This window comes from Sturnira hondurensis, unplaced genomic scaffold, assembly GCF_014824575.4.
Source record: "Sturnira hondurensis isolate 20B ecotype Veracruz unplaced genomic scaffold, ASM1482457v3 Scaffold0017254, whole genome shotgun sequence".
In the NCBI taxonomy this organism is placed as follows: domain Eukaryota; kingdom Metazoa; phylum Chordata; class Mammalia; order Chiroptera; family Phyllostomidae; genus Sturnira; species Sturnira hondurensis.
In genome coordinates, this window is record NW_028089885.1 from 716,279 (window position 1) to 743,909 (window position 27,631).

Below are 27,631 nucleotides of genomic sequence, written 5' to 3' on the forward strand. Positions count from 1 at the left end.
CCTATTCCACTTGCCCAGGAATTTTCCTAGGTTCTTACTATCCTGTCACAGTACTACCCGGGAAGATTTTTTTTGACTTGAAAGTGAACAGTCTGTTCCCTTCTTTAACACTGTAAAGCTTGATTGTAAAGCTATTGTATATATAATTGCATCATCTCTGTGTTATTCACTGTGGGGAAAAACAAAAACAAAAACAAAAGCAACCTGAAGCAATAAAGAAGGATGCCAGTTACTCAGTGAGACTGCCAACGCAGAATGCCTGAGGCTTCTCCTTCCCAAACATCATTTGGGAAGGAGAAAATGAAAAATGACAAACATCATTTATGCAGCTGAGGCATCTGCATTCAAAAACACACTTCAAATGGTGCCTCGCAAAACAACTACCTGGCCACTACTACTTAGTATGTATTGTGCGACCACAGGCAATCCAGGTGACCCTAAGTGGTCTCCGTTGGTCCTATGCTGCCAGATGGGATCTTTGCAGACTCTTCGCACTGATATTCTGACAGTATTCTCTAGAAAGTATCAGCTATGAAAGATGTTTCTTAAAGGAGCAGGTGCTGAGCCTTGGGCAGGAACACACCTGTCACACATACTTCGAAGCCACCTTTCACGCTGTTTTGAGTACATTTTTGAATTTTAGAAAGTGTCCTTGAAGGCAACTGTCCAGAGACTTAGGTAGAATTTCTCTACACGTGCATGGCTCTAGGCAAGGGCGGCCGTCATTCGGTTTCCCTCTCCCGACAGCTCTATCACTCACAAAATTTGCTGAAGGCAGCCCACGCCCACTATCACGTACGGGCGCAGCCACCCTAGGCTCTGGCACCCCGCAGCTAAAGTGCCGCCCACCCTACGGCGCACAGCTGGTCTGAGCGCTGCTCAGGGCGACGCAGACTCGCCTCCCGGGTATCGGGAGTGCTGCTAAGACTGGATTACTCTCCACGGCCCTTCAGGCGGAGGGCGGAGGGAACGCTCGCGGCACAGCGGGGTCATTGCGCCTGCTCCGCCGCCCCCGGCCGGCGCCTGGGGGTCCTTGCGGCTGCCGGTGCTCGGAGCCCGCCTGGCGAAGGGAGCCGCTAGCGCCGCTCCAGCCGCTCAACTGCCGAGGTGCTCACCCTCCGCATTCGCTTCCCGCAGCACTTCCAGGTGAGGACCGGGCTCTTGCGGGCAGGTCTTGCGCTCCGTCCTGTCCACCGCATCCCCGACCTCCCCGGGACTTGGCGGCGCTGCTGACCGGCCATCCACCCTCCACCGGACTCCAGTGGGGACGGCGCGGTACGCAGAGCACAGTTGTCCCGGGCAGGCGGTTCGGTGTCGGGACGCGATGGCCCTACCAATGGACCGGCAGGTGCGCCCGTCGTGGAAACAGTTACCCGCAGCGACAGAGGGCCCCGGCGGGCGGGGGCCACTCTGGGTAGCCGCTGTCGGGGCCTTAGAATGCGTGGGATGCTCAGAGCCCTCGTGATGGGAGCCGAAACTGCCGAAATGTTCCGTGTCAGGGCCTTTGAAAAGCTAGCGATTTTCTACTTTTTTCATCCCCTGGCACAGATAATCTACTAAAATTCTGCGGCACACCAAAAATACACATTTTTGCTGATCTGACAAAAATAGGTATAATATTGTTTCATTCACATCGGATAACTATTGTTGTCTGAGTTGCTGTCATTTTTTTATTTGACAATCTAAGTGAAAAGAGGTTGTGCTTCTGACCAAATACTCAAATATCGCATCACTTGGCATAATACCCTCTAAAAACTCTTGCAGCAAAAGAGTTTTGTTCACAAGGTGAAGAATTTCTGAAATGTAGCACAGCTCAGTACGCAGAGAATCTATAAACACGACCCCTCAAGGATTAGATTATGTACTGTAGTTCTTAGGTGATGTTCTTAATAGATCAAGTCTTCCAAAGCGATCTGTGTAAATTATAGGAGCAAGGTGGTCACTGGTCTTAATCAGTGCTTCCAGCCCAGGCTGGACTTCAAAAACACCTACGCAGGCGCCCACCTCAAATGTTAAACCAGAGTCACTGAGAGGTGAGGGTGGGTGGGGTTTTGGTGTTTCTTGACAGGTGAGTCTCACACACAACCGGATTGAACCAATCTTCTATATATTGTTCATTATTCATACTTAAAGGAAGAGGTTGGTGTTTGAAATCTTTTACATGTGAGTAAAGAAAGCCGAACTCTTAAGGAATACATTGAGCTTGAACTGAAAACAATTCATGAGCATCTATGTTTGCTGTAGAGGCCTCTGGGAAGTCACTCTGAAAAGGGGACACTGTACCCACAGCCCAATATGTGTTTGGTTTATGTAGCTATCTTATTTTGTGAAATGGTTTATTTTTCTTAATCCTCACCCAAGGACATGCATATTGATTTTAGAGGGAGGGAGAAAGAGAGGGAGAGAAGCACTGATGTGAGAAATATCCATCAGTAGTCTCCTACACACACCCCAACCGGGGACTGAACCCACAACCTAGGTATATGCCCCGACTGGGAATAGAACCCACAGACTTTCAGTTTACCGTATGATGCCCCAACCAACCAAGCCATACCCACCAGAGCTGAAATGATTTGATACACTGAGATAACGGTTTGATACTAGGCTCCATGTCCTGAAATTGTTGTACACCTGTGTCAAACTTTTTTAAGGTCTTGTGTGAACTGTGAAATTTTGCCTGTTGGCAGACTTACGATCCTTGTGCTGGAAGTAGATACTGGGCCAATTGTTTACCTTCTGGCTTTCTTATTTACAAAGTGAAGAAAGTAACCACCTGCTCACTGAGGGTGTCTGAGAGGGTGAGCCCTCGAGAGAGTGCCCACAGCAGTGGCGTGGTGAGTGACCAAATGTTAAAGGAATTTGAATAGAGCTGCCTTGGGAAAACAAGTCATCACTGCATACCATGTTTTGTTTTTGTCTTTGTTTTTTTAGTTAATTGGGTCCTAGAAGGATCTCTGTCAGTGCTCCTCTCCACTGGTTCTTGGGCATTCTGTAGCTGGGACAAAAGTCCACCTGGAACAAGCTTTCAAGTATTATGAATGGCCCTGTACAGAAAGTGTAAATTGAAATTAAAGCCTTCCTGGGTTTCTCTCCAGTAGTTAAAACTATATTTTTCAAAAAAATGATAAAAAGAAAATCCAACCCTGCAAATATTCTCCTGCTCTTTGCTTTTGTAACTTACTGTAATTTGAAGAGATTTCTTTTAGGATCTCAGACAGATCACAGCATCTGTGTGACAGTAGTGTTTGTTAATCTCCTCCTGGGATTGTTTGTTAATATCCCCCATCCTAGAAGTATTTCTTTGCTTCTCCCCATTCTTCCTGTATTTTTTTCCTTGATGCTTCACCTAATCTGCTGCTTTCAGTCTCTTCTACATTTTCTTCTGCTGCTTTTCTTGCTCGAGGCTGGTAGCCTCCAGGCCAGGGAGAGGTCACCATCGCCCTGGCTGCCTAAACAAGGAGCGACAGAGCTGGGACAGCAAAGTTCAGTGACAGAATTAGAATCCAAACAGATCTTCACAGGCTGGAATCCAACTAGTTGACATTTAACAGGGATAAATATAGGGTCTCGTGTTTTGGTTTTAAAATACAGAACACCTGCAGTGGTGTAATTTGAGACACTAAAAAAAGTGTAGTTTTTAAACTACCCTGAACTAACCTAGTCTTAGAATTTTGGGTAAATTCTATAAAAGACCTTGGTGACATCCTTCTTTACAGGCACTACTTACAAAGCTCCGTCTTTGAGCCAGGAAAAGCTCACTGATAAGTACAAAATATAAAACATTTAAAATAGATTTAAAGATAAACTAAATATGACTGCCTAAAATAAGTAACTTCTACCCCCTGGCAAAGGGCGAGGACACACCTGATTGGTGATGTTGCTCTTACATCAGTCAGGGGCAAAGCAGTTGCACAGTCCTTAGTTCATCCTAGTTTGTTACTTGTATTGGTGGCCAGAGCTAGTTCATGCCTGAGGCACATTAAAAAAATTTTTTTAAGTAACTTTATTTTATTTTATTTTATTTTATTTTTATATTTTATTGATTTTACCATTACAGTTGTTCTATTCCCCCCCTTCATTCCCCTCCACCCACACACTCCCTCCCCCACCATTCTCCCCCCCTTAGTTTATAACCACGTGTCTCAAGGTCTTTAGATTCTATATTTCCCCCGCTATTCTCGCCCTCCCCCTATCTATTTTCTACCTACCATCTATGCTATTTTCTGTGCCTTCTCCCCCCTTCTCCTCCTCCCACCCCCCCTGTTGCTGACCCTCCATGTGTTCTTCATTTCTGTGGTTCCACTCCTGATCTAGCTGTCCTCTTGGTTTGCTTTTGTTTTAGGTGTGGTTGTTAATAACTGTGAGTTTGCTGTCCTTTCACTGTTCATATTTTTCATCTTCTTTTTCTTATATAAGTCCCTTTAGCATTTCATATAATAAGGGCTTGGTGATGATGAACTCCTTGAACTTGACCTTATCTGAGAAGCACTTTATCTGTCCTTCCATTCTAAATGAAAGTTTTGCTGGATAAAGCAATCTTGGCTGTAGGTCTTTGGATTTCATGACTTGGAATACTTCTTTCCAGCCCCTTCTTGCCTGTAAGGTCTCTTTTGAGAAATCCGCTGACAGTCTGATGGGTACTCCTTTGTAGGTGACTGTCCCCTTATCCCTTGCTGCTTCTAGGATTCTCTCCTTCATTTTAGTCTTGGCTAATGTAATTATGATGTGCCATGGTGTCTTCCTTCTTGGGTCCAACTTCTTTGGCACTCTCTGAGCTTCCTGGATTTCCTGGAAGTCTATTGCCTTTGCCAGACTGGGGAAGTTCTCCTTTATTATTTGTTCAAATACGTTTTCCATTCATGGCTGTTTCTTTCCCCCTTCTGGTACCCCTATAATCCGGATGTTGGAACGTTTAAAGATGTCCTGGAGGTTCCTAAGCCTCTCCTCATTGTTTTGAATTCTCATTTCTTCATTCCCTTCTGGTCGGATGTTTAGTTCTTTCTTCTGGTCCATTCCATTGATTTGAGTCCCAGTTTCCTTTCCATCGCTATTGGTTTCCTGGACATCTCCCTTCATTTCAATTAGTTTAGCCTTCATATGTTTCTCTAATTTGTGACCATAATCAACCAGTTCTGTGAGCATCCTGATAAACAGTGTCTTGAATTGTGCATCTGAGAGGCTGGCAATCTCTTGGTCACTTAGAGTTATTGGCTCTGGGACTTTGAGTTCTTCTTGCGCCATCTTTTGGGCTGTTCGTGCCTGTTAAGTAGCAGGATCGGAGCCCTAAAGTGTTCACTAGAGCAGGGCAACTAAGTCGCTGAGTTGTGACATTGTATGTGGAGGCGGGGTCAAAGAGTAACAATTGTGTCCCGTCTGCCGCTTGCCGGGCCAGGGCCCCCACCGGCACCGCAGCCACCACCGTCACCAGGCCCACACATTTCGTCCCACTGCATGCGAGTGTGCCACCGCCGTCAGCCCTCCACCACTGGGTTCGCCCCCTGGGGCCTGTGCGGTCCGTCTCACTGTGCGCGAATGTGCGACCGCGGTCGGTCTGCCCCGCACCCCAACTGGGTCCGGGCTGCCTGCGCGCCTAGGTCGGGGGATCTGTCCTGCCTGACCCTGCTCCGCTGCTGGCTCCGCCTCTCTTACCGTCCTGTTGAACGGTTCCTAGTTGTCGGACTTCCGTATAATTCAGTTTTCTGGTCTTTGGGTGTGTCCTTGTTCTCCAAACCTTTGTTGTATTCAAACTTGGTTGTGGGAGAAGGCACAGTGTTTCCACCTATGCCTCCATCTTGGCGGAAGTCTCTCTAAGTAACTTCTTTATTGGTTAATTATTTAGCATCCTTGTACTGAGCATGAGGATAAGGCTGTGAATGAGCCTGGGAAGGAGACATATGCAGAAGGCAAAAGGACTAGTGTCCTCAGAGGCACAGAGGCATGAAAACCTGCAAATGTTCGTGCACCTTGAGTGTTCTGTCCTTGGTATAGGCAGTTGGAGCTGTCACCAAGGGTCCTGTGTAAACACAGCTGAAACTCTCTCAGTCTGCTGTCCCTAAGCCCCTTAAAGAGAGCAACCATGGGACGGTCAAGTGAGTAATTTCTTTTTATGTTTTTCCCAGTGTCAGTTTTTAAAAAACAATTCATAAGTTTTATTCATTATTTTTTAGATTTTTATTTATTTATCTTTAGAGGGGAAGGGAAGGAGAGAAATATCAATGTATGGTTGCCTCTTGTGTGTCTCCTGCTGGGAACTGGCCTGCAACCCAGGCATGTGCCTTGACTGAGAATCGAACCGCGATCATTTGGTTCACAGGCCCACGCTCAATCCACTGAGCTACACCAGCCAGGGCCTTTATTTTTCAATTATAGGTTACCTTCAGCCTTGTTTTGCATTCGTTTCAAGTATTATAGCATAGGGCTAGACAGTCATATACTTTACAAAGTGATCCCTCCAAAAAGTCTAGTCCTCACCTAACACCATACGTAGTTATCATATTATTTACTGTATTCCCTATCAGTCTGTACTCTATAGCCTGGGGACTGTTTTGTAACTGCCATATTGTACTTCTTAACCCCTTTACCATTTTCACCTGGCACCCCCAACCTCCCTCCCATCAGGCAACCATCAGTTTGCTCTCTGTGCCTGTGCATCTGTCTCAGTTGGTTGGGGCGCCATCCCCTACAGCAAAAGGTTGCAGGCTCAATCCCCTGTCAGGGCACACACCTAGGTTGTAGGGCTGATCTCCGGTCAGGCACATACAGGAGGCAACTGATTGATGTTTCTCTCACATCAATGTTTCTCCCTCCTTTTCCCTTTCCCTCTCCTTCTCCCTCCCTCCCTACTCCCTTCTCATTCTCTCAAGTCTGTAAACCTATCCTTGGGTGAGGATTTTTTTTAAATTGTGTGATCATATCAATGGATGCCAGAAAAGCATTTGATAAAACCCTTTATGATAAAAATTCTCAGGAACGTGGGAATAGAGGGACAACACCTCAACATAATAAAGGCCATAGATGACAAACCCATAGCTAACCTCATACTCAATGGGAAAAGCCAAAAGCATTTCCCTTAGGAACAGGAACAAGACAGGGGTGCCTGCTTTCACCACCTTATTCAGCATAGTACTGGAAGGAGTCCTCACCACAGCAGTCAGGCAAAAAGAAGAAATAAAAGTGATCCAAATTAGAAAGGAAGAAGTAAAACTTATTATTCACAGATGATATGATATTGTACATAGAGAACCCTAAACAACCCACCAAAAAAACTACTAGAACTGATTAATGAATTCAGTCAAGTAGCAGGATACAAAATAAGTATTCAGAAATCAGCTGTATTTTTTACATCAATAGTGAACTGTCAGAAAGGGAAGCTAAGAAAACAATCCCCTTGACATTGCATCAAAAAATAAAATACCTAGGAATAAATTTAACCAAGGAGGTAAAAGACCTGTACTTGGAAAATTATAAAGAAACTGAAGGAGGACTTCCGCCAAGATGGAGGCATAGGTGGAAACACTGTGCCTTCTCCCACAACCAAGTTTGACTACAACAAAAGTTTTGGAGAACTAGAACACACCCAAAGACCAGAACACAGAATTATACGGAAGTCTGACAGCTACGAACAGTTCAACAGGGACGGTAAGAGAGGCGGAACCAGAAACGGAGCAGGGTCGGGCAGGACAGATCCCCCGACCTAGGCGCTAGGCGCACGGGCAGCCCAAAGCCATTCGGGGTGCAGGGTAGACTGACCAAGGTCGCACATTCGCGCACAGTGAGACGGACCACGCAGGCCCCAGGGGACGAACCCAGTGGTAGAGGGCCGACAGCGGTGACAGCGGTGGCACACTTGAGTGCAGTGGAACGAAACACGTGGGCCCGGTGACAGTGGTGGCTGCGGCCGGTGGGGGTCGCGGCAGCGGGCAGCAGAGGGAAGCCATTATACCTCTTTGACCCTGCCCCCACATACAACGTCACAACCCAGGGACTTAGTTGCCCTGCTCTGGTGAAAACCTAGGGCTCCGATCCTGCTACTTAACAGGCACGAACAGCCCAAAAGATGGCGCAAGAAGAACTCAAAATCCCAGAGCCAATAACTCTAAGCGACCAGGAAATTGCCAGCCTCTCAGAAGCACAATTCAAGACACTGTTTATCAGGATGCTCACAGAACTGGTTGATTATAGTCACAAATTAGAGGAACATATGAAGGCTAAACTAATTGAAATGAAGGGAGATGTCCAGGAAACCAATAGCGATGGAAAGGAAACTGGGACTCAAATCAATGGAATGGACCAGAAGAAAGAACGAAACATCCGACCAGAAGGGAATGAAGAAATGAGAATTCAAAACAATGAGGAGAGGCTTAGGAACCTCCAGGACATCTTTAAACGTTCCAACATCCGGATTATAGGGGTACCAGAAGGTGGAAAGAGCCACGAGTGGAAAACGTATTTGAACAAATAATAAAGGAGAACTTCCCCAGTCTGGCAAAGGCAATAGACTTCCAGGAAATCCAGGAAGCTCAGAGAGTGCCAAAGAAGTTGGACTCAAGAAGGAACACACCAAGGCACATCATAATTACATTAGCCAAGACTAAAATGAAGGAGAGAATCCTAGAAGCAGCAAGGGATAAGGGGACAGTCACCTACAAAGGAGTACCCATCAGACTGTCAGCAGATTTCTCAAAAGAGACCTTACAGGCAAGAAGGGGCTGGAAAGAAGTATTCCAAGTCATGAAATCCAAAGACCTACAGCCAAGATTGCTTTATCCAGCAAAGCTTTCATTTAGAATGGAAGGACAGATAAAGTGCTTCTCAGATAAGGTCAAGTTCAAGGAGTTCATCATCACCAAGCCCTTATTATATGAAATGCTAAAGGGACTTATATAAGAAAGAGATGATGAAAAATATCAACAGTGAAAGGACAGCAAACACACAGGTATTAACAACCACACCTAAAACAAAAGCAAACCAAGAGGACAGCTAGATCAGGAGTGGAACCACAGAAATGAAGAACACATGGAGGGTCAGCAACAGGGGGGGTGGGAGGAGGAGAAGGGGGGAGAAGGCACAGAAAATAGCATAGATGGTAGGTAGAAAATAGATAGGGGGGAGGGTGAGAATAGTGGGGGAAATATAGAATCTAAAGAACTTGAGACACGTGGTTATAAACTAAGGGGGGGAGAATGGTGGGGGAGGGAGAGTGCGGGTGGAGGGGAATGAAGGGGGGGAATAGGACAACTGTAATGGTATAATCAATAAAATATATCTAAAAAAAGAAACTGAAGGAAAAAATTGAAGAAGGTACAAGTAAATGGAAGCATATACTGTGTTCATGGATAGGAAAAATTTAACATTAAAATGTCCTTACTACACAAAGCAATCTATAGATTCAACTCAATTACTATCAAAATACTAATGCTATAATTTATAGAACTAAAACAAATAACCCCAAAATTTATATGGAACCACAAAAGACCCTGGATAGCCACAGCAATCTTGAGAAAGAAAAATGAAGTTGGAGATATCACCCTAACTGTTATCAAACTATACCACAAAGCTGTAGTGAGCAAAACAGCATGGTACTGGCATTAAAACATGCATACAGATCAGTGGAACAAAATAGAGAGCCCCAAAATAAACCCATATCTGTATGAACAATTAACATTTGACAATGGAGGGAAGAACGTACAATGGGCTAAAGACAGTCTATTCAATAAGTGGTAGTGGGGAAATTGGACAGATACATGCAAAAAATGAAACTAGATGACCTTCTTACACCATATATAAGAATAAACTTAAAATGGCTTTAAGACTTGAATGTAAGATTCGCAACCATAAAGCTCCTAGTAGAAAACATAAGGAAATCTCTGACACTACTCTGAGTAACTGATTTTCTGATCTATGTCCTCTGGCAAAGGAAACAAAAGACAAAACAAACAATGGGGCTACATCAAACTAAAAAGTTTTTGCACAGCAAAGGAAACCACCAACAAAACAAAAAGACAGTGAACATTCTGAATGGAAGAAGAAAATTTGTCTGTGATAGAAAAACCTTCCAACTAAGTTTCAGCAGAGCGAAAACCTGCACGTACACTATAATGAACATATAAGCCTGGAAAAAAGCCCAAGATGGGACAGTGGAAACTGCTAAGATATGAAATCGGGCAATATCATATTACTTTCTTTCTACTTGCCTGCGTTAGCCACGTTCTTCTTTTAATCTGTGAACACACTTTTACAATTACAATCAGAAAATGAATAAAAGTATTAGAAAACAAAACCCTGCCCAAAATCTCCCTCTGAATTCGGAAGAGGATTCTCCTGAGGGGGAGAGTCTGTCGAACACGGTAGTCAGAGAGAGGAGCTGCCCTGGGTCATGCAGAAGTTAAATCCCACCTGAGACTGGGTGGACTGGGGAGCTCAGGCAGCGTGTCTGGTTCTTCGCCCAGGCGGGGAGCACAGCGAGGCCTGGTGTGCTCATCACCTTCTGCAGTCCTTCAGGGTGGTGTCAGTACAATTCAGCCAGACTGACTCTCACAGTCTGGTTTCTGCTGACTGCATCTCCATGATGTCGTGTAACTCATTTTCCCTGAATTTCTTGTAAATTCCCTGTATTATTATTTTTTATATAATACTTTCTTTGTTCATCCATTCAACAAACTTTTATCAAGCATCTACCTTGTGTCAGGGTGGGGGCTATGGATGCAACAGTGAAAATAGTCAAATTTTTGCACACTCAAGAAGTCTATGGTGTGTTGAGTGTGAAGGAAAAAAGTGCAGCAGGGAGGCGCAGGCAGGTCAGAGCAGGCAGTGGGTGTAAAGGTGAGCCACACTCTGTTCCTCTGGGAAGGAATCCCAGAGGGGCGGACTTGAGGCTGCATCTCCCCAGTGCTGGGGAGGAGGGAGTGTTTGGGCAGGTTGCAGAAGCCCTGCAGAGGCAGCCCTGGGGCTGAAGCAGAGCAATCAAATTCCAGAGAGGGCTTGGAGTTCAAGCCAAAGAGGGAACTGTGGGGAGAGGTCATTGGCACTGTGTGCCGGGACTCGTGGGAATTAGCTTCCACTCTGGGTGAGTCTGGAGGAGTCTAGGCAGAGCAGGGATGTGATCTGCTCAAAGTGTTCACAGAACCTCCCTGGCTGCTGTGCTGAAAACAGACTGAAGGACAGAAGCAGAAGCTGGGAAAGCAGATAAAAAAGACTTCAATAACCTAGGCAAGAGTTGAGTGCGAGAGCTTCTGGACGTGGAGCTACCAGGGCTGCGGCGGAGTGCACATGGATAGAAGGGGGCAAGGCAACTCCATGCTTTTGGGTATAGGACAGTCCTTCTGGACAGATGGACTTGTGCTCACTGATAGGGGCAGGGTGTGAACCCTGTGATGGAGGGCAGTTAGGGCTCGCACTGTGACCAGCTTGCCCTCTAGTCAAAATCCACAAGGGGTCTATCCAGCTGGATACAGAAGTTGGGTTTCCAAGGAGAATTCTAGACTAGATCCGTAAACGTGGCAGCCTTCAGTATACTTGTGGCAGTGAGGGGAGTGCTGAAACCTGAGACTGGGGCACGCCACAGCTCAGACAGCAAGCAGTGGTTGGAAAGTGGCCCAGGAGATGGGAGAAGAGCAGAGGGCAATACCCAGGGCACCCAGTAGGTGGCTCTCAAGGAGAGCGATAGCCAAACCCTGCATATCACAAGCCCGAGACCTGTCTGTGAGGACCTGCCATAGAGTCTGCAAAAGCCCCGTTGCAGCAGGTTCCAGAGAATGAAGACAGCTCTGAGATCCGCACCACCTCCACTGAGAAGTGTTGCTCTGAAGGAAAGGGTAGAAACGGAGTGGTGCCTGCTGCTGAGCTGAGATCAGAATTAGGCTGGTCTGGTTTGGCTTGGATTCGAGCTGGGGAAGAGAGGAATGGTTCCTGAAACTCATAGGAGTGATTTCGTACAGGGTGAGACCACCAAAGGGACTGGCTGGGACAGTGAACTGGAGCAGATGAACAGGGCTGGGGGTCACATGGGACAGTAGGGTTGGCCTTGGCGACCGGGTGAGGGACAGGCACGGTCCTGGTGCCTGTGGAAGAGCTCTGCTGATTGTGTCTGTTTGCCTGGAGGTGGGAAGCCAGTACCCAATCTGAGCTGTTAGAGATTTGAGAAGAAAAGATAAGAAATGGATGACAAGGGCAGAGTACCTGGACTAAGGGAGTAGGATTGCCAGTGTGGGCACTCCTCTGGGGTCAGATTACGAAGTTCAACAAAGACCAGTCTTTGTTTTGCACTCTGGGGTATCTGCCGGTGTTTAGCTCAGCAGTCCCAGGGGTGAGTCAGCCGAGGACTTTCCTAAGCAGAACCTGGGTTTCATCGAGGAAGTAGGAACAAGTACAACTGAGAGAGCGAGGGTGAAGCCACCACACCCTTGCCCAGAGATAGTTGGCTGGGAGGAGCATAGTCCAGGTAGGGGTGTGGGGCCGGAGTTAGGGTGCTTGAGGCAGTGAGCCAAAAGGAGGGGAGGCGGTAAGAAGAGAGTGGGTTCTTGTGCCAGGGTTCCCGGGAGTGGCAGCTCTCACAGTGACCAGCTATTGTCATGAGGAACACTAGGCCCCCACAGCACAGGAAGTTAAAGCTAAAGCTATCAGTGAATGAGGAAGATGTGTTGAAGGCAGCAAGGAGGGCTGGTGGGTGACCGTTTGCACAAGATTCACGGTGGGCAGTTGTTAGTGAGAAGGAAGGGACTGGGCCTCCTGGGGTGCAGAGGTGGGAGATGACAGCCAGCACGTGCAGGAGCAGGCTGATGGGGAGCAGGTCCGGCAGCTGGGGCCATGTCTTGTCCTCCAGGAGCTCTGTGGTGGCCCACGCTGTTGTGTGAGCAGAAAGACATTCGCCTCCTTGGAAGGCAAAACACCCCTGCCACCCAGGCACTTCAAACCGGCCCTGGGGAATCTTCCTGTTTGATAAGGTCTCAGCAGTGCCCACCAATTGTCTCCTTAGGTAGGAGACGGTATAAGGAGGGAATGTTCAAGGCCACCAAGCTGCTGCACGCCAGTGTTCTAACTGCCCACCTGGCTTCCCCCTGCTCCACCTTAGGGAGCATCAGGCAGCTGTGGACAGCAGCCACAAGGCCAAGTACACACGTGCATGAACAGAGGTAAGTGTGGGAAGCCTCCAGGAGAAGGCAGCTCCCAAACCCACCCCCCCTCGTCCTTCCTCCTGTGCCCCACACCTTGTGCCACATGGAAGAGTCCGGATGCCTGCCTCGTCCCAACAGCATTGCAAGTCCTCTGGGTGGCATGGAGACCTTCGTAAGCTCGCATTTGTGGTTGTAGCAAAGGTCCCAAGGAACCCCTTGTTGGACCAGTCAGTCCCCAGAAGCTGTCTCAATAGCATGGGATTATCAGTATTATAAGGTAGTATCATAACTTAAAGTATTTTTTTAAATTATGTCACCTTATGAGTGTAATTAGTGCCCATTGACATTGCTGGCCTTTTGTGGTAAATTGGTAGGGAAAGTTTTCTTGAAACAGCTCTCTGGAAATATCAGAATCATCTGTGAGTGGGAAAAAGTTTGTACAGAGATATGTAAAGGATTTAGCTTCAATTAATCTCCAAAGCATCATTTAATAAAAGACTAAAATCAAACCATTATCAAGACTTTGGTTGAATAGTATATAAATTGCCATTCTACCCTGCTGTCCAAAATCAATGGACCCTGGCCAGTGTGGCTCAGTTGCTTGGAGCATTGTCATGTAAACCAAAGGGTAGTGGGTTCAATTCTCAGTTGGAGCACATATTTAGGTTGTAGGTTCTGTCCCTGGTCAGGACTCATGTGACAATCAACCAATTGATGTTTCTCTCTCACGTCAATGTTTCTCTCCCTCTCACTCTCCCTTTCTCCCTTCCCCTTTCGCTAAGATCAATGGGCATATCCTCAGGTGAGGATTTTTTTAAATAAATTTTATTTATTTATCTTTAGAGGGGAAGAGAAGGAGAGAAGTATCAATGTATGGTTGCCTCTCATGAGTCCCCTGCTGGGAACTGGCCTGCAACCCAGGCATGTGCCCTGACTGGGAATCGAACCACAATCGTCTGGTTCGCAGGCCCACACTCAATCCACTGAGCCACACCAGCCAGGGCAAGGATATTTTTTTAAAAAGTGGGACAATTGCTTCATAAGAGTGGAAGGATTGAGGGCATGTTTATTTTTTTAAAAAATGAATGCCCCAACCAGTGTGGGGTCTTTCTGCAAAGCAAAAGATCAACAGTTTGATTCCTGGTCAGGACACATGCCTGGGTTGCAGGTTCGGTCCCCAGTCGGGGCGTGTACAACAGGCAACCAGTTGATGTTTCTCTCTCTCCCTCTTTTCCCCTCTCTCAAAAATAAAAAATGAAATTTTTATTAAAAAAATCACTTTTTAAAGTGATTAAAACCACTTTTTAATCATGTAAAATCACTTTTTTCTTTAAAAAGTGAATGGGCAGAGTTACAGGAGAGACTGTTTCCAGGATTCTGTGAGAAGTAACAGAAGTAAACTCCTTTTCCCTGAGTTGTGTGATTATTTTTGTTCATCAGCATTTTCTGCCTTACCTACCATGAATATACAGATATACATGCATATATACACATGCGATGTGCACATATGTATGATGAAAACACATGATGTATATAGAAGACAGGGAGGTAGGGAAACTTAGAGAAAAGCCAGCTCTGCTTGAGGAGGAAGGTGTGTTCCTAGTCAGCCCTCAGAAGAAGTGCAGCCCAGGGGTCCCCTCCTGTGTCCCTTTGAACAGAAGCATCTTTCTACATAAGGACTTTCTTCACTTCTTACCATTTGTTATTAAGTGTGCATTCTGTACAGCACCTAAGACAAAAGCACAGTTTAAAAAATGGTTATTAAAGCAGGCTCCTCCTGTATGAACAGCACCCAAATAAATGTGCCCTGATGACGGTTATTCTTGAGCTTTGTTAAATCCTTTTCAAACCCCAAAGCTGGAATCCAGCATCACTTCCATGTCACTGAAACAGACCTCCACATCTCAAGCCTCAGAAGTAATGCAGGAGCCCTCTTCTCTCCATGGTGTCAAACACCCCCGTGGATTGCGGATTAGAAATATCACCATTTTTTATCCCAATCTCATGCAGCACGTCCTATAGTTATCTACTTGTTCAGAATCCAACTTAAAACATCTTGTTTGTTGGTATTTCTGCATTTGCAGTTGCATCCCTGGTAGCAGCTGTTGGGTGCTATGCTCGGTCTTGGGGTGCTCATACTATGTAGCCTTCCCTCCCCCAGGTGTACTTTGACGGTGTGGATGGGCAGGAGTCTGCCTGGCACAACTGCATGGTCTTCGCGTCGTCATTCACACCAGTGAGCTGGAGCAGCTGACGCGCTTTTACCAGGTAACTAACTACCTAGGCTCTGGCCAGAGATGATCTCTGATGGCAATGGAGATGATGACAGTGACACCTAAATGCTGCAAATAAAGGGGCAGTCCTTCCCCTGGTATATGTCACATGTGTGCTAAGCATAGATGAAGCCTTGTCCCTGTGGGAAAGCCCCTTCATGTGCTAGACCCCTTCTACGAATTAACTCAATTAACTCAGATTGCTGTGGTAGATAGCCTGAATTTTATTGCTGGCTGATACTTATATTTTTAAAAGTACTCTCCCTCTTTCAGAAAGGTACTTTCAGAGGCCCAGTCAGTGGTTTGCATGTGGAGACAACCCTTGGGGAACTTGCTGAAAACGTGGGGCCAGTCGTGTGGCAGAGTCACAGCCCGTACCCCAGGTCCCCAGAGTGTGTGCCCACAGAGGGGGATGATTATTGAGTGCTGGACAGACAGGCATATTCAAGTCCAGGAGAGGGAACCTCAGGCGAACTGTGGAAGCACAGGGGCTCTCCACGTTGCTGTTGTAGTTACACTTTGCTGTGCAGTGGTTGACAGACCAAGTATTCAAGGGGGAAGGGTGGGGCAAGAAGCCAACACGAGGGACTCAGGCTGGACTCGCGGTAGGTGCAGGGCCTGAAGGGTGAGGAGCCCTTTCTGGCTTCTGTGCTGAGAACAGACCCTTCATCGGTGGGCAGATGGAGGGGCAGATGGAAGCTGAAAGAACATCTAGGGCGGTGGTAATGCAGGGGTGAGAAGTCATCGGGTGGTCAGGTTTGGGGGGCTGTTTTGAGTGTGCTAGCAGAATGGGTGTGGGGTGAGAGAGAAAGGTCAAAGACAACTCCGTTTGTTTTTAATTTGAACCAGAAATAGTTACCATCGGGGGCACGGTGAAGACTGAAGGTGGGGACTGTGTGGAGGAAGAACAGGAGTCCAGTGTCGAACATGCTCGGTCCGAGTTGCCAGTGTGGTGTTCACACAGCGCTGTCAAGTAGGCAGTGGGAAGGGGGTCTGGTACTCCCTGAAGACACCCAACTGGAGAAATAAAATCGGAGCCTTGGCATATAGAAGGCACATGGAGACTGACTACAGCCACCAGGGTGAGTGTAGACAAAGACGAGACCCCTGACTGAGCCTGGCCTCCCACATGAGTTGGACTAAGTAGCAAGGAACCCCAGACACGTGAGGTCTGAGCAGCTAAGTGAACAGATGCACTCAGGGGGGTGGGGCGGTCAATGGGTGGTCCTGCTGCCCAGACGGTGGCAGGAGGAGAACTGAGGGGAGAGGACACTGGTGACTGTGAGTCCTGGCACAAGACAGCCTATCTGGGTGGGCTCTCAAGAATAGGGAAAGGAATGGGAACAGCTCTTAGGAGTTTTTGCTGCAAAAAGGTGTAGAGAAATGGGACATGGGGTCAAGAAATGGCATTTGGGGATGGGAGAATGAGCAGGATATTTGCTGAAGACAGTCCATGGAGAGGGTACTGGTGCCAAGAGAGAAAGCGGGGAGTTGCTGGTGCAATGGCCTGGGTAGGTGGGCGGCAGTGGGACCTGGAGCTCCATGCTCGGTGGGTTCTGGCACAAAGAGTGTGCCTGTGCACAAAACGTGGGTACAGGCACTGGAAGGTACGTAAACGCATTGTCCTCTAATGGCTTCCATTTTCTCAGTGAAGCAGAAACAAGGTTATCTATCTATGGAGAGTTAGGACAGGAATGAGAAGGGTATGAAATGGTCCTCTGAGGTGGCCCTCAAAGTTTGTGGTCATGAATGTGAAGGCAGCCAGGCAGACTCAGGGTTCAGGCATGCCAGGCAGGGTGTCACCAGGGTGCATGACCAAGAGGGAGCTGGGGCTGGACACAAGGAGTTACAGTCATCCCATGCCTTCCCCCTTGGGAGTGGGTTCTCCCGCAGGGAGGCTGTGGTTCAGTGCATTTACCCCGACCCTGAGTGTGGCTTTTGGTCTGTCAGGATTGGGGCAACTTCAAGCAGCTGATCTCCCTGTGGAGGCTGCCCTGGACCTGGAGCAGGCTCACATGGGCATGTTCCCAGAGCTGGCCATCCTCTACTTCGGGGCAAAGCTGCAGAAGATGCCGGAGCCCCTGGAATTCTTCTGGTCCCATGTCAGCATCCCAAAGGTAATTCAGCCCTCCTCTAGGTTCTGGCTGCCACATGCACGCATGGCACCAGCCTGACACTCGGTCATATTGTCCTACCAGGTGCTGAGAGCCACAGGACAAGCCCATCTCTGGGAGGAACTGGTGTTTCTCTATGAAAGGTATGAGGAGTATGACAATGCCATCCTCACAGTGATCAGTCACCCCAGATGCCTGGAGAGATGGGCAGTTCAAGGACACCATTGCTAAGGTAAGAAGGTACCTGAGTGTGGTCTCCTGCCTGCTTCCGCCAGGCCTGTCCCAGGGGCAGGTGGAAGGAATACCAGTGTGCCACCCCAGGGCATGTTTGCACCTCCGCACAGGGGTGGTCATTCTGTCTGCACAGAGGGAGCTGACCCTTAGGAAAGGTTATGACTGGCTGAGGCTGCACAGCTAGGCTAAGGGCAGGGTGGGTCAATGTGCCACCGTGGCCCTGCCTGCCTCTTCTGCCCTCCTGCCACTCCAGCCTCCCAGGACCACGCTCTCCTCACCGCACTCCCATGCTGGGCCCTTTGCAGCTGGACCTTGCCATTTGCTCTTCCTTCTGTCCCGTCAGCTCAGGACTCCCAGACCCTGTGTACCACAATTTCCTGGTGGTTTGTTTTTAGTATTTTTCACCATCCAGGATTTTTTTCCTTCATGTCTCTCCCCCCAACACTGCAAGCATCTGTCCGACAGCTGGGCAGTGAGCATCTGCAGGGGAGACATGAACCCAGGTCTGACCCCGGTGCCCGCCTTCCCAGGAGCTGCCACCCGCCCATAGTCTAGATGGGCTAAACTAGAATCCCAAGCTGTTCCACCACCAAAAACTGGTGGGAGGCGCCATATTTGGGTGCAAGCATCATGCAGGCCTCTGCTGTTTTGTGTTTCTGGTTTCCGGACTGCTGCTCCTCTGCGAGCTCCACGCACATGTTAGCTGGTAAGGGAGTGAGCTCCCTATTTTCAGGCCCCGGACCTTTTGCTCTGAGTGTCCTCCTTTTGTGGTGGCCTTAGGTGAATAATTTGCCCTAGGTCTCCCATTTGCTGCTCCCATGGAGCAGGGGGAGGGCTCCTCTCCTCTGGGTCAGGGGGTTGTGTGCCTTCTATTACTTATATAGCTGCTGAGGGAAGGCCTGGGTGGTGGGTGGGGTGTCCAGCCAAGTCTCGGCATCTGCCCTCACTGGGAGCTGTTAGAGGGAACCCTTGGCCCCGAGGTCGTGCTCATGCCCAGTAATCAGCACGGTGGTGTGAGAAGTCTGGTGTCTTGCCAGTTGCTGGCAGAAGGGCAGGCAGATCACACATTCCTGTGCCCTGGCACACATGAAAAACACGCTGGGAAACTCATACCTGATCAGTTCTAGGTGACTTTTTTCACATTTAACTCCTGGTGCCAGGATGCTTTTTAAAGTTGATGACGTGCCATAGTTGAGGTGGCAGTGCCTTTTTTTCTTTTGATTTGAGAGAGACAGAGAAACATCGATCTGTTTGTTCCACTTATTTATGCATTTATTGGTTGCTTCTTGCATGTGCCCTGACTGGGGATTGGACCGGCAACCTTAGCACATCAGGACGACGCACTAACCAACTGAGCTACTCGGCCGGAGCCCGTGCTTTTTGTTTCTTAGTGGTATGTGGGTGCTGTAGCTGTCCAGGTAGCTGACATATCCCCTGACCCACGTTCAGTCCATTTTGATGACAGGATGAGCAGATTCCTGAGGAGAGGTGGCAGTCAGCACAGTGTCTTGGGTCGCATGACATGCCTCACAGATGAGACTGTGGCATGTGAGAGCAGTGATCATACTGCTGATGGCCAGAGCTTCTGCAGCATTTCCCACTAAAATGCCCATGGCTGAAATTGGCGTCTGCCGAGAAATCCAGGCAGCCCTCTGCGCATGCGTGCTTGTAGGGCTGGTCGATTCTAGCATGTCATGGGGCCCCCAGCCCAGTGGTTCCCCTACTGGGGACTTGTCTGAGTGCACTGCTCATCCTCCCTCCTCAAGCAGGCCAGTTGCCCCTGGTGAAGCCTTCCATGCTGTCAGTCCAGAGCCACAGAAAGTGTGTGAATGAGGTGTTCAGCCACCTGCTGATGGAAGAGGATTACCAGGGGGTGTGAGGAAAGGAGCCCTATCAGAAGGCTGCTGTGGCCTCCTCCTGTGCCTCAGGGAGCCATGATACTGGCCTTGGGTGCTCAGGGACTGGAGAGCCTCTGTCTGTACCAGGGAGGGTGTGTCCTCAGCAAGCTGCTCTTGCACAGGATGGGGTATGGACACCAAGGGGCACGTCAGATAGTGGACAGAGACCTTTCTGGGGCTGCAGTGGCACCAGCCAGTACTGAGTAATACCTGGTACCTGCTCCACCATGTCCCTCACCCACAGAAAGGCTGTGTCCTCCTGAGGTCTGAGAACACCTGTCTATACCTACAGCAACTCTGACAACATCGTGCTGGCCCAGCGTCTGGAGAAGCACCAGCTGATCCAGTTCAGGCACATCACCGAGTATCTGTACAAATGCAAGAACTAATGGACCAAAGCTCTGCTAAAAAGACCGTTTCTTCAGGGTCAGTCTCAGTACCCTGCTTGCCCACCCCTGTATGCTTCCCGATGCTTGTGTGTAGGGGGCCAGTCACAACCCTCCACCAGGAAACCCTCGTGGTGGAGACATGAAGTTAAGGAGGCGGCATTTTTAAAACACAGGGTGAGGGTTGGGAGCAATACAGAGGATGAATATCTATTGTTAACATATAGCCCTTGAAAGTTATTTGGATTGAAAGACTTGCTCTCAAATGGGCGATTATTTTCCCAGCAGTTATTTTGTGAGTTTTACTTTCCCTAAACACAGTATGGCTGCATTCACTTGGCACCTACTTTGCTTCCTATCAAATTTGGGGAACTAATAACCCCTAAGTTAAAATCACATTCACAATACTTGCTTCCACTAGTGGCGTGGCACTCCCTGCAGGGCCAGATCCAGGTCTAGGCGCATGCTGGTCAGAGTGGGCTGCTGGAGAGATCCCAGGCCCTCAAGGCATGACCGTCCCTCTGCCTGGCATCACCCCAAGGGGTAAAGTACAGTTACACAAGAAGGCCCTTGTGTAACATGCTTCCGGCTGAGCCAGTTTCTAAGGCTTCAGTGTCCCCGGAGCCCCTGAGAGCCGTGAGCTCAACCTAGGGGTGTCACTTCCATAGCTGTCCTCAGCACTCCTGAGTACCTTCCCAGGACAGACACCTCCCTCTCACAGCACGTGGACTGATGCCAGAGACCCTTAATGTCAGGGTACATTGAGCTTCTCACCGAGTGGTCACCTCCAGTTTAGAATTGTCACATGACAACTCCTTGCCCTTAGTGACAGTGCTTGTGGTCCTTCCTGGGACGCTGACAGGGCCCCTGTAGAGAGAGCTAAGAGGAAATGCTGCAAAAGCTCTGGGACTACATGTCACAGTGTTGAGGTGCTGGCCCTGGAAGGTGGCAGTGGGTCTCTGACACGCCAGAGGGAAGCTGCCCCGGCCAAGGGGTCACAGCTGCCCTGTCCTGCCAGTGGCACACCAGGGTCTCTAATGCACAGGCTTCTCACAAACTGGGGCGGGAAGTGAGTGAGCAGGCAACGCTGTGAGCACTGCCCGAGGGATGTCGCTCTCCCCCAGCCAGCAGTGGCACTCGGAGTGGCACAGACCAGGAGGAGAACCCAGAAGAACAGAACCCCAGAAAGGAAGTGGTTGGTATAGTTTCCAGCACAGTGGTTCTCAATCAGAGGTGACTTTGACCCCCAGAGGATACTTGGTTGTCACATCTGAGGGAGCAGTGCTGCAGCTAGTAGATGAGGCGAGAGCAGTGGTGCTAACAAGCCCACAGCACACAGGTCCCCCCCCCCCTCTCTCTTTCTCTCTCTCTCTCTCACACACACACACACACACACACACACACACACACACACAAAGTGTCAGCAGTGCCTTGGTAGGGTACCGCCCTCAGTAGCAGTCCTAGGAGGGTGGACATTACATAATGTCACCCCAGAGTAGATGAGTGGTGACGACTGCTCCTGTAACAGTCATGGAGCAGCAAGAAGTGTGCTTTCCAGACTCCAGAGCTGAGGATGAAAGCACGGTGGCTGTCAGTCATCGGAGGGTACCTCCTGGAAGTGTCCACATTTTACCTAGGGAGCCAGCTGAGCAGAGGGGGCAGTAACGGACTGCTGAGGAACATTGGGACAGGCAGCACATGAGGGAAGGTGTCAGGACATGGGCAGGTGAGAGATAGTGGAACCACACATAGGTGTGCAGACAGGTGAGAGGTCGTGGGCCCACCATGCCCAAAAGTGCAGAACAGTAGTCCGTAGGGGTGAAGCCATGGGCCAGAACCAGCAGGGCCAGGGGCCGGAGCAGGGCCCTAGCAGGAGCTGGCAGTGATTTGCGAGGAGGTGGAGAGATACCCTGATAGTGACATGGGCAGTGTGGTAACAAGGAGTGGGGAGGTATGGGAGAATCTCAGACTCGACCTTGGTTCCAGGCTGCGGGAGGGGGGCACAGGCTGAGATGTCCCTTGCGGGGCTTATTGCATCTGAGCCTCCAGAAAGCTGCCAGGTTCCGTAAACGTCCACTTTTGGGGGCTGGCAGTTGAGGCTATGGGAGTTTATGAGACAGCCCACAAGACCCGAGGAGGGAGAGAAGAGCCTCTTTCTAGGTGCAGGTTGAAGACAAGCCAGCTAAGAAGCTCCGCTGGACTGGAGGACACTGTAGGGAGAGGGATGCATTGGCATCTGATGTCTGGGGGGAAGGGACCTGAAGGTGTCCTGGAGCTTTCATTTGAGTCTCCATTGACTTTGACGGCAAAAAAAGAGAGAGAGAGCCCTAGGCCAGTGCCTTACTTGGTTGGAGCGGCATCCTGGACACCAAAGGGTTGTGGGTTAGACCCTGGTCAGGGCACATGCCTAGATTGCAGGTTCAATCCCCAGGTGAGGCGTATACATGTTTCTCCCCCTTCTTCTATCTATAAAAAATCAATAGACATATTCCTCGGGTGAGGATTAAAATCTTAGAGAGAGAGACCTGGTGCCTTGTAGGAGCAGTGTGGGGACAAGGCGGGACTTGGCAAACAAAGCAGCAAGCTTCTGGGATAGGATCCTTCCGGGAGGAGGATCAAGAGGGCGTGCCACGTGCTGACAAACAGGGCTTGGGTCTCCTGTCAGCCTCCAGAAGGACCTCAGAGCCTCGTGTTGGAGGTGACCCAGTGAGCTCAAGGCATAAGGACAATATCCGATAGTTGTCCCTGGGTGGTGGCAGTCCCAGCGGGCAACCACAGTGCATTTCACACCAGCCATACCCGTATCAGCAGAATGTGTGGAGGGTTGTGGAGGCTGAGGGAGCTAACATGAGTTGGCAGCCTGGGTTATTCAGTTCTTGCTTTCAGAACTAAAACACAGAGGATGGTTGTAGAAATGGCTAATTTACTGATGACTAAGCACAGGGTGGGTATAATGTTTTTAATTGTTTTAGACTAAGAAATTTGCCAAATATGAAAGTAGTGATTAGGGACTTTTTTTTTTTAATCCTCACCTGGCTATCAAACCCACAACCTTTTAGTGTATGGGATGATGCTCTGACCAACTGAGCCATCCGGCCAGGGCTGATTAGGGAATTTTGAGGGACTTTCTTTCTTTTCTTTTTTTTAAACATTTTATTTATTTATTTATTTATCTTTAGAGGGGAAGGAGAGAGGGAGAGAAACATCGATGTATGGTTGCCTTTTGTGCGTCCCCTGCTGGGAGTTGGCCCTCAGGGAACTGGCCTGCAACCCAGGCATGTGCCCTGACTTGGAATTGAACCGCAGTCCTCTGATTCGCAGGCCTGTGCTCAATCCACTGAGCTATGCCAGCCAGGGCAGGGACTTTCTTATGTCAGGAAAAAAAGGCAAATGGCTATTTCTTGAGCACTAGAGTGTCCCCTGGAGCTGCTCCATGTTGAGTTTGGAAAGACAGTACTGGCTGTTGGCCCAAGCACAGCAACTCTGGCTTTCACAGCAGGCCCTGCTGGCACTGTCACCACCCCCTTCAGTGCCCGTGCACTCGCTCTGTGTGCTGTGGGGCCTTGAGGCTGGACCGCGTCTCCTAGGGCACCTGCGTTGTGTGTGCTGCCTCCCTTGGGCAGTTGGTTCAGCAGCTCTGCAAGATCGAGCTGCCAAGCCCATGCCTGGTGCCCTCCTCAGCCCTCCTGGAGGTGGTACTGTGTCTACCAGAAGGCAGCTGAGGTACCGGGAACCCTGCATGGGTGAGGGGAGGGCCTTCATGGAGCTGGCACTGGCCCTGTACCCTACCGGCCCAGAAGGGCAGGTGGCTGAGCTCCATCGCCTCGGTTGCAGGACGCCATGCAGCACACTCCGGAGTCGAGGGATGCCAAGCTGGCGGAGAAGTGGCCGTCATGGCAAGTGGGAGTGCTTCGAGGCCTCACTCTTCATTCACCTGCCATGAGCTGCTTCCCCTAATGTGATGCTGGAGCTGGCCTGGAGGCCCAGCCTGGTGGACCTGGCCGTGCCCTGCTTCACCCCGGTGATGAGGGAGTACCTTAGCAAAGTAAGTACCTGCCTTCGGTGGCTCCCTGGGACTCTGGCTCTAGTCTGCAGAGGCCCCGCGGTGGCCTGTTGGAGATCAGCCCAGATTGCCCGACCAGCCCAAGCTGAGGTTGGGTGAGAGGCCTCTTGCCTTCATACTTGATAGTTTTCCACCCAAGTTATTATTTCTAGAAAATCACCATAGCAGGGGGGCAGGGGGAGCTGGGTAAAATTGAGAATGTGCCCTCGCAGCCATTCTCCCTCACACCGCTGGGGGTATGCAGTGTGCTCACTCACCAGCTCACCGCCAGAAGGCCCAGGGCTACCTGGTGTGGGCCACTGTCTCTCGGCGCCAGCTACTGGCAATTGGAGGAGTGTTTAATAGGAATGTTAACATGTATTTTAGCCTTTAACACCTTAATGAGGGAGGCAGTCACCCCTTTACAGCCACAGACACTGAAGTTCAGGTCCAAAGCTGACATGTGAAGGGGGGTGGCACTTAGACACATGTCTCCCTGGCCCAGGGGCCATGCTCATGACTTGGCACATTGCTTCTGCCACTCCAGATGTCACTTCATGTCCCTAGTGTCCCACACTGGCTTTCTTTGTAGATTGATGAGTTGTTCAACAGAGTGGCAGTGTCTGGTCTTCACTTCCCTGTGTGTCGAAGCCCTGGGAGTCACTCTCTAGGGCCTAGCTGTAGCCACTGTCCAGAGACCCATGTCATCTGGGTCAGTTTGCTTCTAAGCCTACAGAAAAACAATTGCTCAGCAGTGCCTGCTTGCCCATCCAGCCATATACCTAACCTGCTTCCAGCCAGATGGAGGCCCCACGATGCCAAGAAGCCACCAGCTGAGGCTTCTTTCAGTGTGCGAGGGAGGGAAGAGCCTCCCAGGGCTAGTATGGGGGTTAGGGAAGAAACAGGTGGGGGCAGGCAGTCTGGTGCTGCCAGCTTTGTCCTGCAAGGGCTTCCTCTGCCTGCCACATGCAGAGCCTCCCGGCAGCTGCCCAGCCCCTGGCAAGGGTCATTCCCAGGGCTATTCAAGGTCATTCATTGCCCTTCTGCAGGGAGGGACCCATAAAGTGTGCCTTCTTATTAGAAGGACTCTGGCCCCTGGCCCAGGGTCCCCAGCCACCTTCCCTAGTCCTAGAAAGCAGGAGCTGCCTGTCATGGCAGGGAGAGGAGGTGCTCACGAGGGGTTTCTCTGGCAGTGGGTGGGGTATGGTTCTTGGCTTGGACTAGAGCCCAGCAGAATGGACACTGCTGGAGGCGGAGGGGCCCAAACAAGAATGCCACAGCCCCTTCCTGACTAGAGATCCAGATCGCAGGCCTCTTGACTCCTCTGAGAAGCTTGAGAGCCATCTCTCTGAGAACCTCTGCCCCCCAGAGCTCTCCCAGTACAGCCAGCTGATGGCAGAGAGGATGGGTTGTGAGAGGACAGCCGACTTGCTCCTTCTTCACCTCAGCCCAGGCCCCATGGAGGGAAGAGGAAAGCAGCCCACAGGGCTGGCGTCAGAGCCGTCTCTGCTGCGTTTCTGGCTCCTGGCCTGAGCACTCCCAGACCTGAGAGCACATGGGGCACATACCTGTTTCTTCTTTCTTACCTAAGTGCTTCTTTGGTGGGGGGCGGGGGGTGCTGACACACAGTTGCTGTCACCCCTGCTAGCACAGTGCTGTACACCCTACATCCCCCTTGGCACTACCTCACTCTGTTCCCTCTCCATCCATCTGTCTGTCTGCACCAGCATGCAGGTGCTGCACCTGGCAAAGCTTTGAGGAAGGGCAAAGTGCTGCTCATCCTCAGATGGCCGTCACAGCCCCTGCCCTCGGGCCGTGCATCCTTGCTGCCAGCTGAAGGGTCCAAGGTATAAGGTGACCAGTCTCAGAAGGGGTGAGCAGCCTGGACTGGAACCACTGCATTGTCTTGGTGGTGTCCCTGTCCCCAGAGGAGAATGCAGCCCTGTGAGCCATGCCACACTCACAGCCTGTGGTCATAGCCCACTGATCTAGTGTGTCTGGTGGTCAAGTGTCCATCTGGGAAATACTGGGCTGGAACAGCAGCCAGGGTCCACCAGGTCCACACTGGGCACTCACATCTCCACCTGGTTAGAGAGGCCTCATTTTGTGGAGTGAGGTGATGGTCACTGCTGGTTTAGTAATGCTGTGTGTGCCCGTCTTCAGCTCAAACTCTCCTGGAGGCTATGTGCTTGACTCCCAAGTTTACCTCCAGGCCCAGACTGCATATGGCCTGACAGATGGGCGTTTGTAAACTCTTGCCTCTTTGCAGACAGAGACTGGATGCCTAGGAGAGTCTGCACATGCAAGAGAAGCATGTGATAGAGCCCACTTCTCTCCTGTTTAGTAGGTAGCAACCCACAGCTCCTGTCCTCTAGGAAGGGGAGGCGATTTACACCACTGGGCTTCAAACTGGAGCAGGAGTGGATAGGGCTGGGGATAAAGGACCACAATGGCCATCAGGTGTAGAGGTCATTGATCCATGAATGTTGAAAGGCACCACCACTGTCTTCCCTGCTCCAAGGGCAACTGCCCCTGCCTGGCCTCTGACAGCAAGATTGTTGTTGGCTTTGTACTTTACAGCCCGCCTGGCTGTCCTGGCCATTCGGTATACAGATTGCTTGGTGTCCAGCACACAGAGAGGCCGATGGGTCCTAGAATGCATTTGCAGGGCTGACATAGGTCTAAACGTGCAACATGAGCATGCACCACCTGAGTCTCCCAGGGAGACTGTGCTCCTTGGGAGTCATGGCGCCCACCCACCATTAATGTCCATCTGGTTTTTTTTAGATATTGATGGGCATGAATGAGACCCAGCCAGTTGAGCAAAGTAAGTGCCTCACTTGGGGATGAGCTTACCCTCTAGCCTGGCCAGCCTCTGGAGCTGGCCCCACAGTAGCAGCTCCCATAGTCCTTGCCTCCTGGTACCAGCTCTGGGTGGTTAGGGCTGATCTGAATTCTGTGCCTGGGGCCCCTGGCCACTTGGGGGCAGCAGGAGCCCTGCTCACCCTTGGTGTCTCTCCCTGCAGGCCAGCAGCTGGCTCGGATATCAGGCCTTGCTGCTGGACCAGTCCCTGCGGGCTTTGGGGGGGGGGGGGGGGCGCCCACTTNTGGCCGCGGGGGGGGGGGGGGGGGGGGGCAGACACTTTGCCTTTGTCCAGCCTCCTGTGTACTACTTCAGCGTGTAGCAGGCCCTCAGTGGCAACACTCCCTCTGCAGAGTTATTAACCTCGCCAAGGAGCACAGAGGACCCGGATGAAATATGGGGACACCTGGATGTTATTTTTTTCTTTTGCTGAGGCCCAGTGATGGCAGCCACTAAGCCATCCCAGAACTCCTGACTCCCTAAGAAGACCAACTCCAGACACCAGGCAGGGAGGTCAGTTCAAGCCTCTAGATCCTCCGGCAGCTGGACAGCCTGGGGAGTTCTTGATTGCACTGAGTCCCTGCACTTGGGGGAGTCCCTTCTCTCTACTCAGCACTGCTGGAGCTGCCCCCTCCTGGTTTTGAGTCTACTGCCGATCATGAATATTAAAGTCGATTTATCAAGGCAAAGTTTCCCTGCTTGGTGCTAG

The 27,631-nt window shown here is 50.1% G+C and overlaps 1 long non-coding RNA gene and 1 pseudogene across 2 annotated transcripts; both read left to right on the forward strand.

Moving 5' to 3' along the window:
• The first annotated feature begins 1,034 nt into the window (after positions 1-1,034).
• Positions 1,035-27,631, forward strand: LOC119001817 (uncharacterized). 2 transcript variants are annotated; one of them, XR_005069639.1, is made up of 9 exons: positions 1,035-1,146; positions 15,274-15,380; positions 16,235-16,467; positions 17,336-17,502; positions 17,584-17,731; positions 19,876-20,057; positions 23,852-24,062; positions 26,847-26,886; positions 27,276-27,631. It is a non-coding gene; the product is annotated as an uncharacterized LOC119001817 (long non-coding RNA). The 2 variants fall into 2 exon arrangements; XR_005069640.1 differs by lacking the exons at positions 19,876-20,057; positions 23,852-24,062.
• Positions 3,838-3,982, forward strand: LOC119001913 (uncharacterized; annotated as a pseudogene).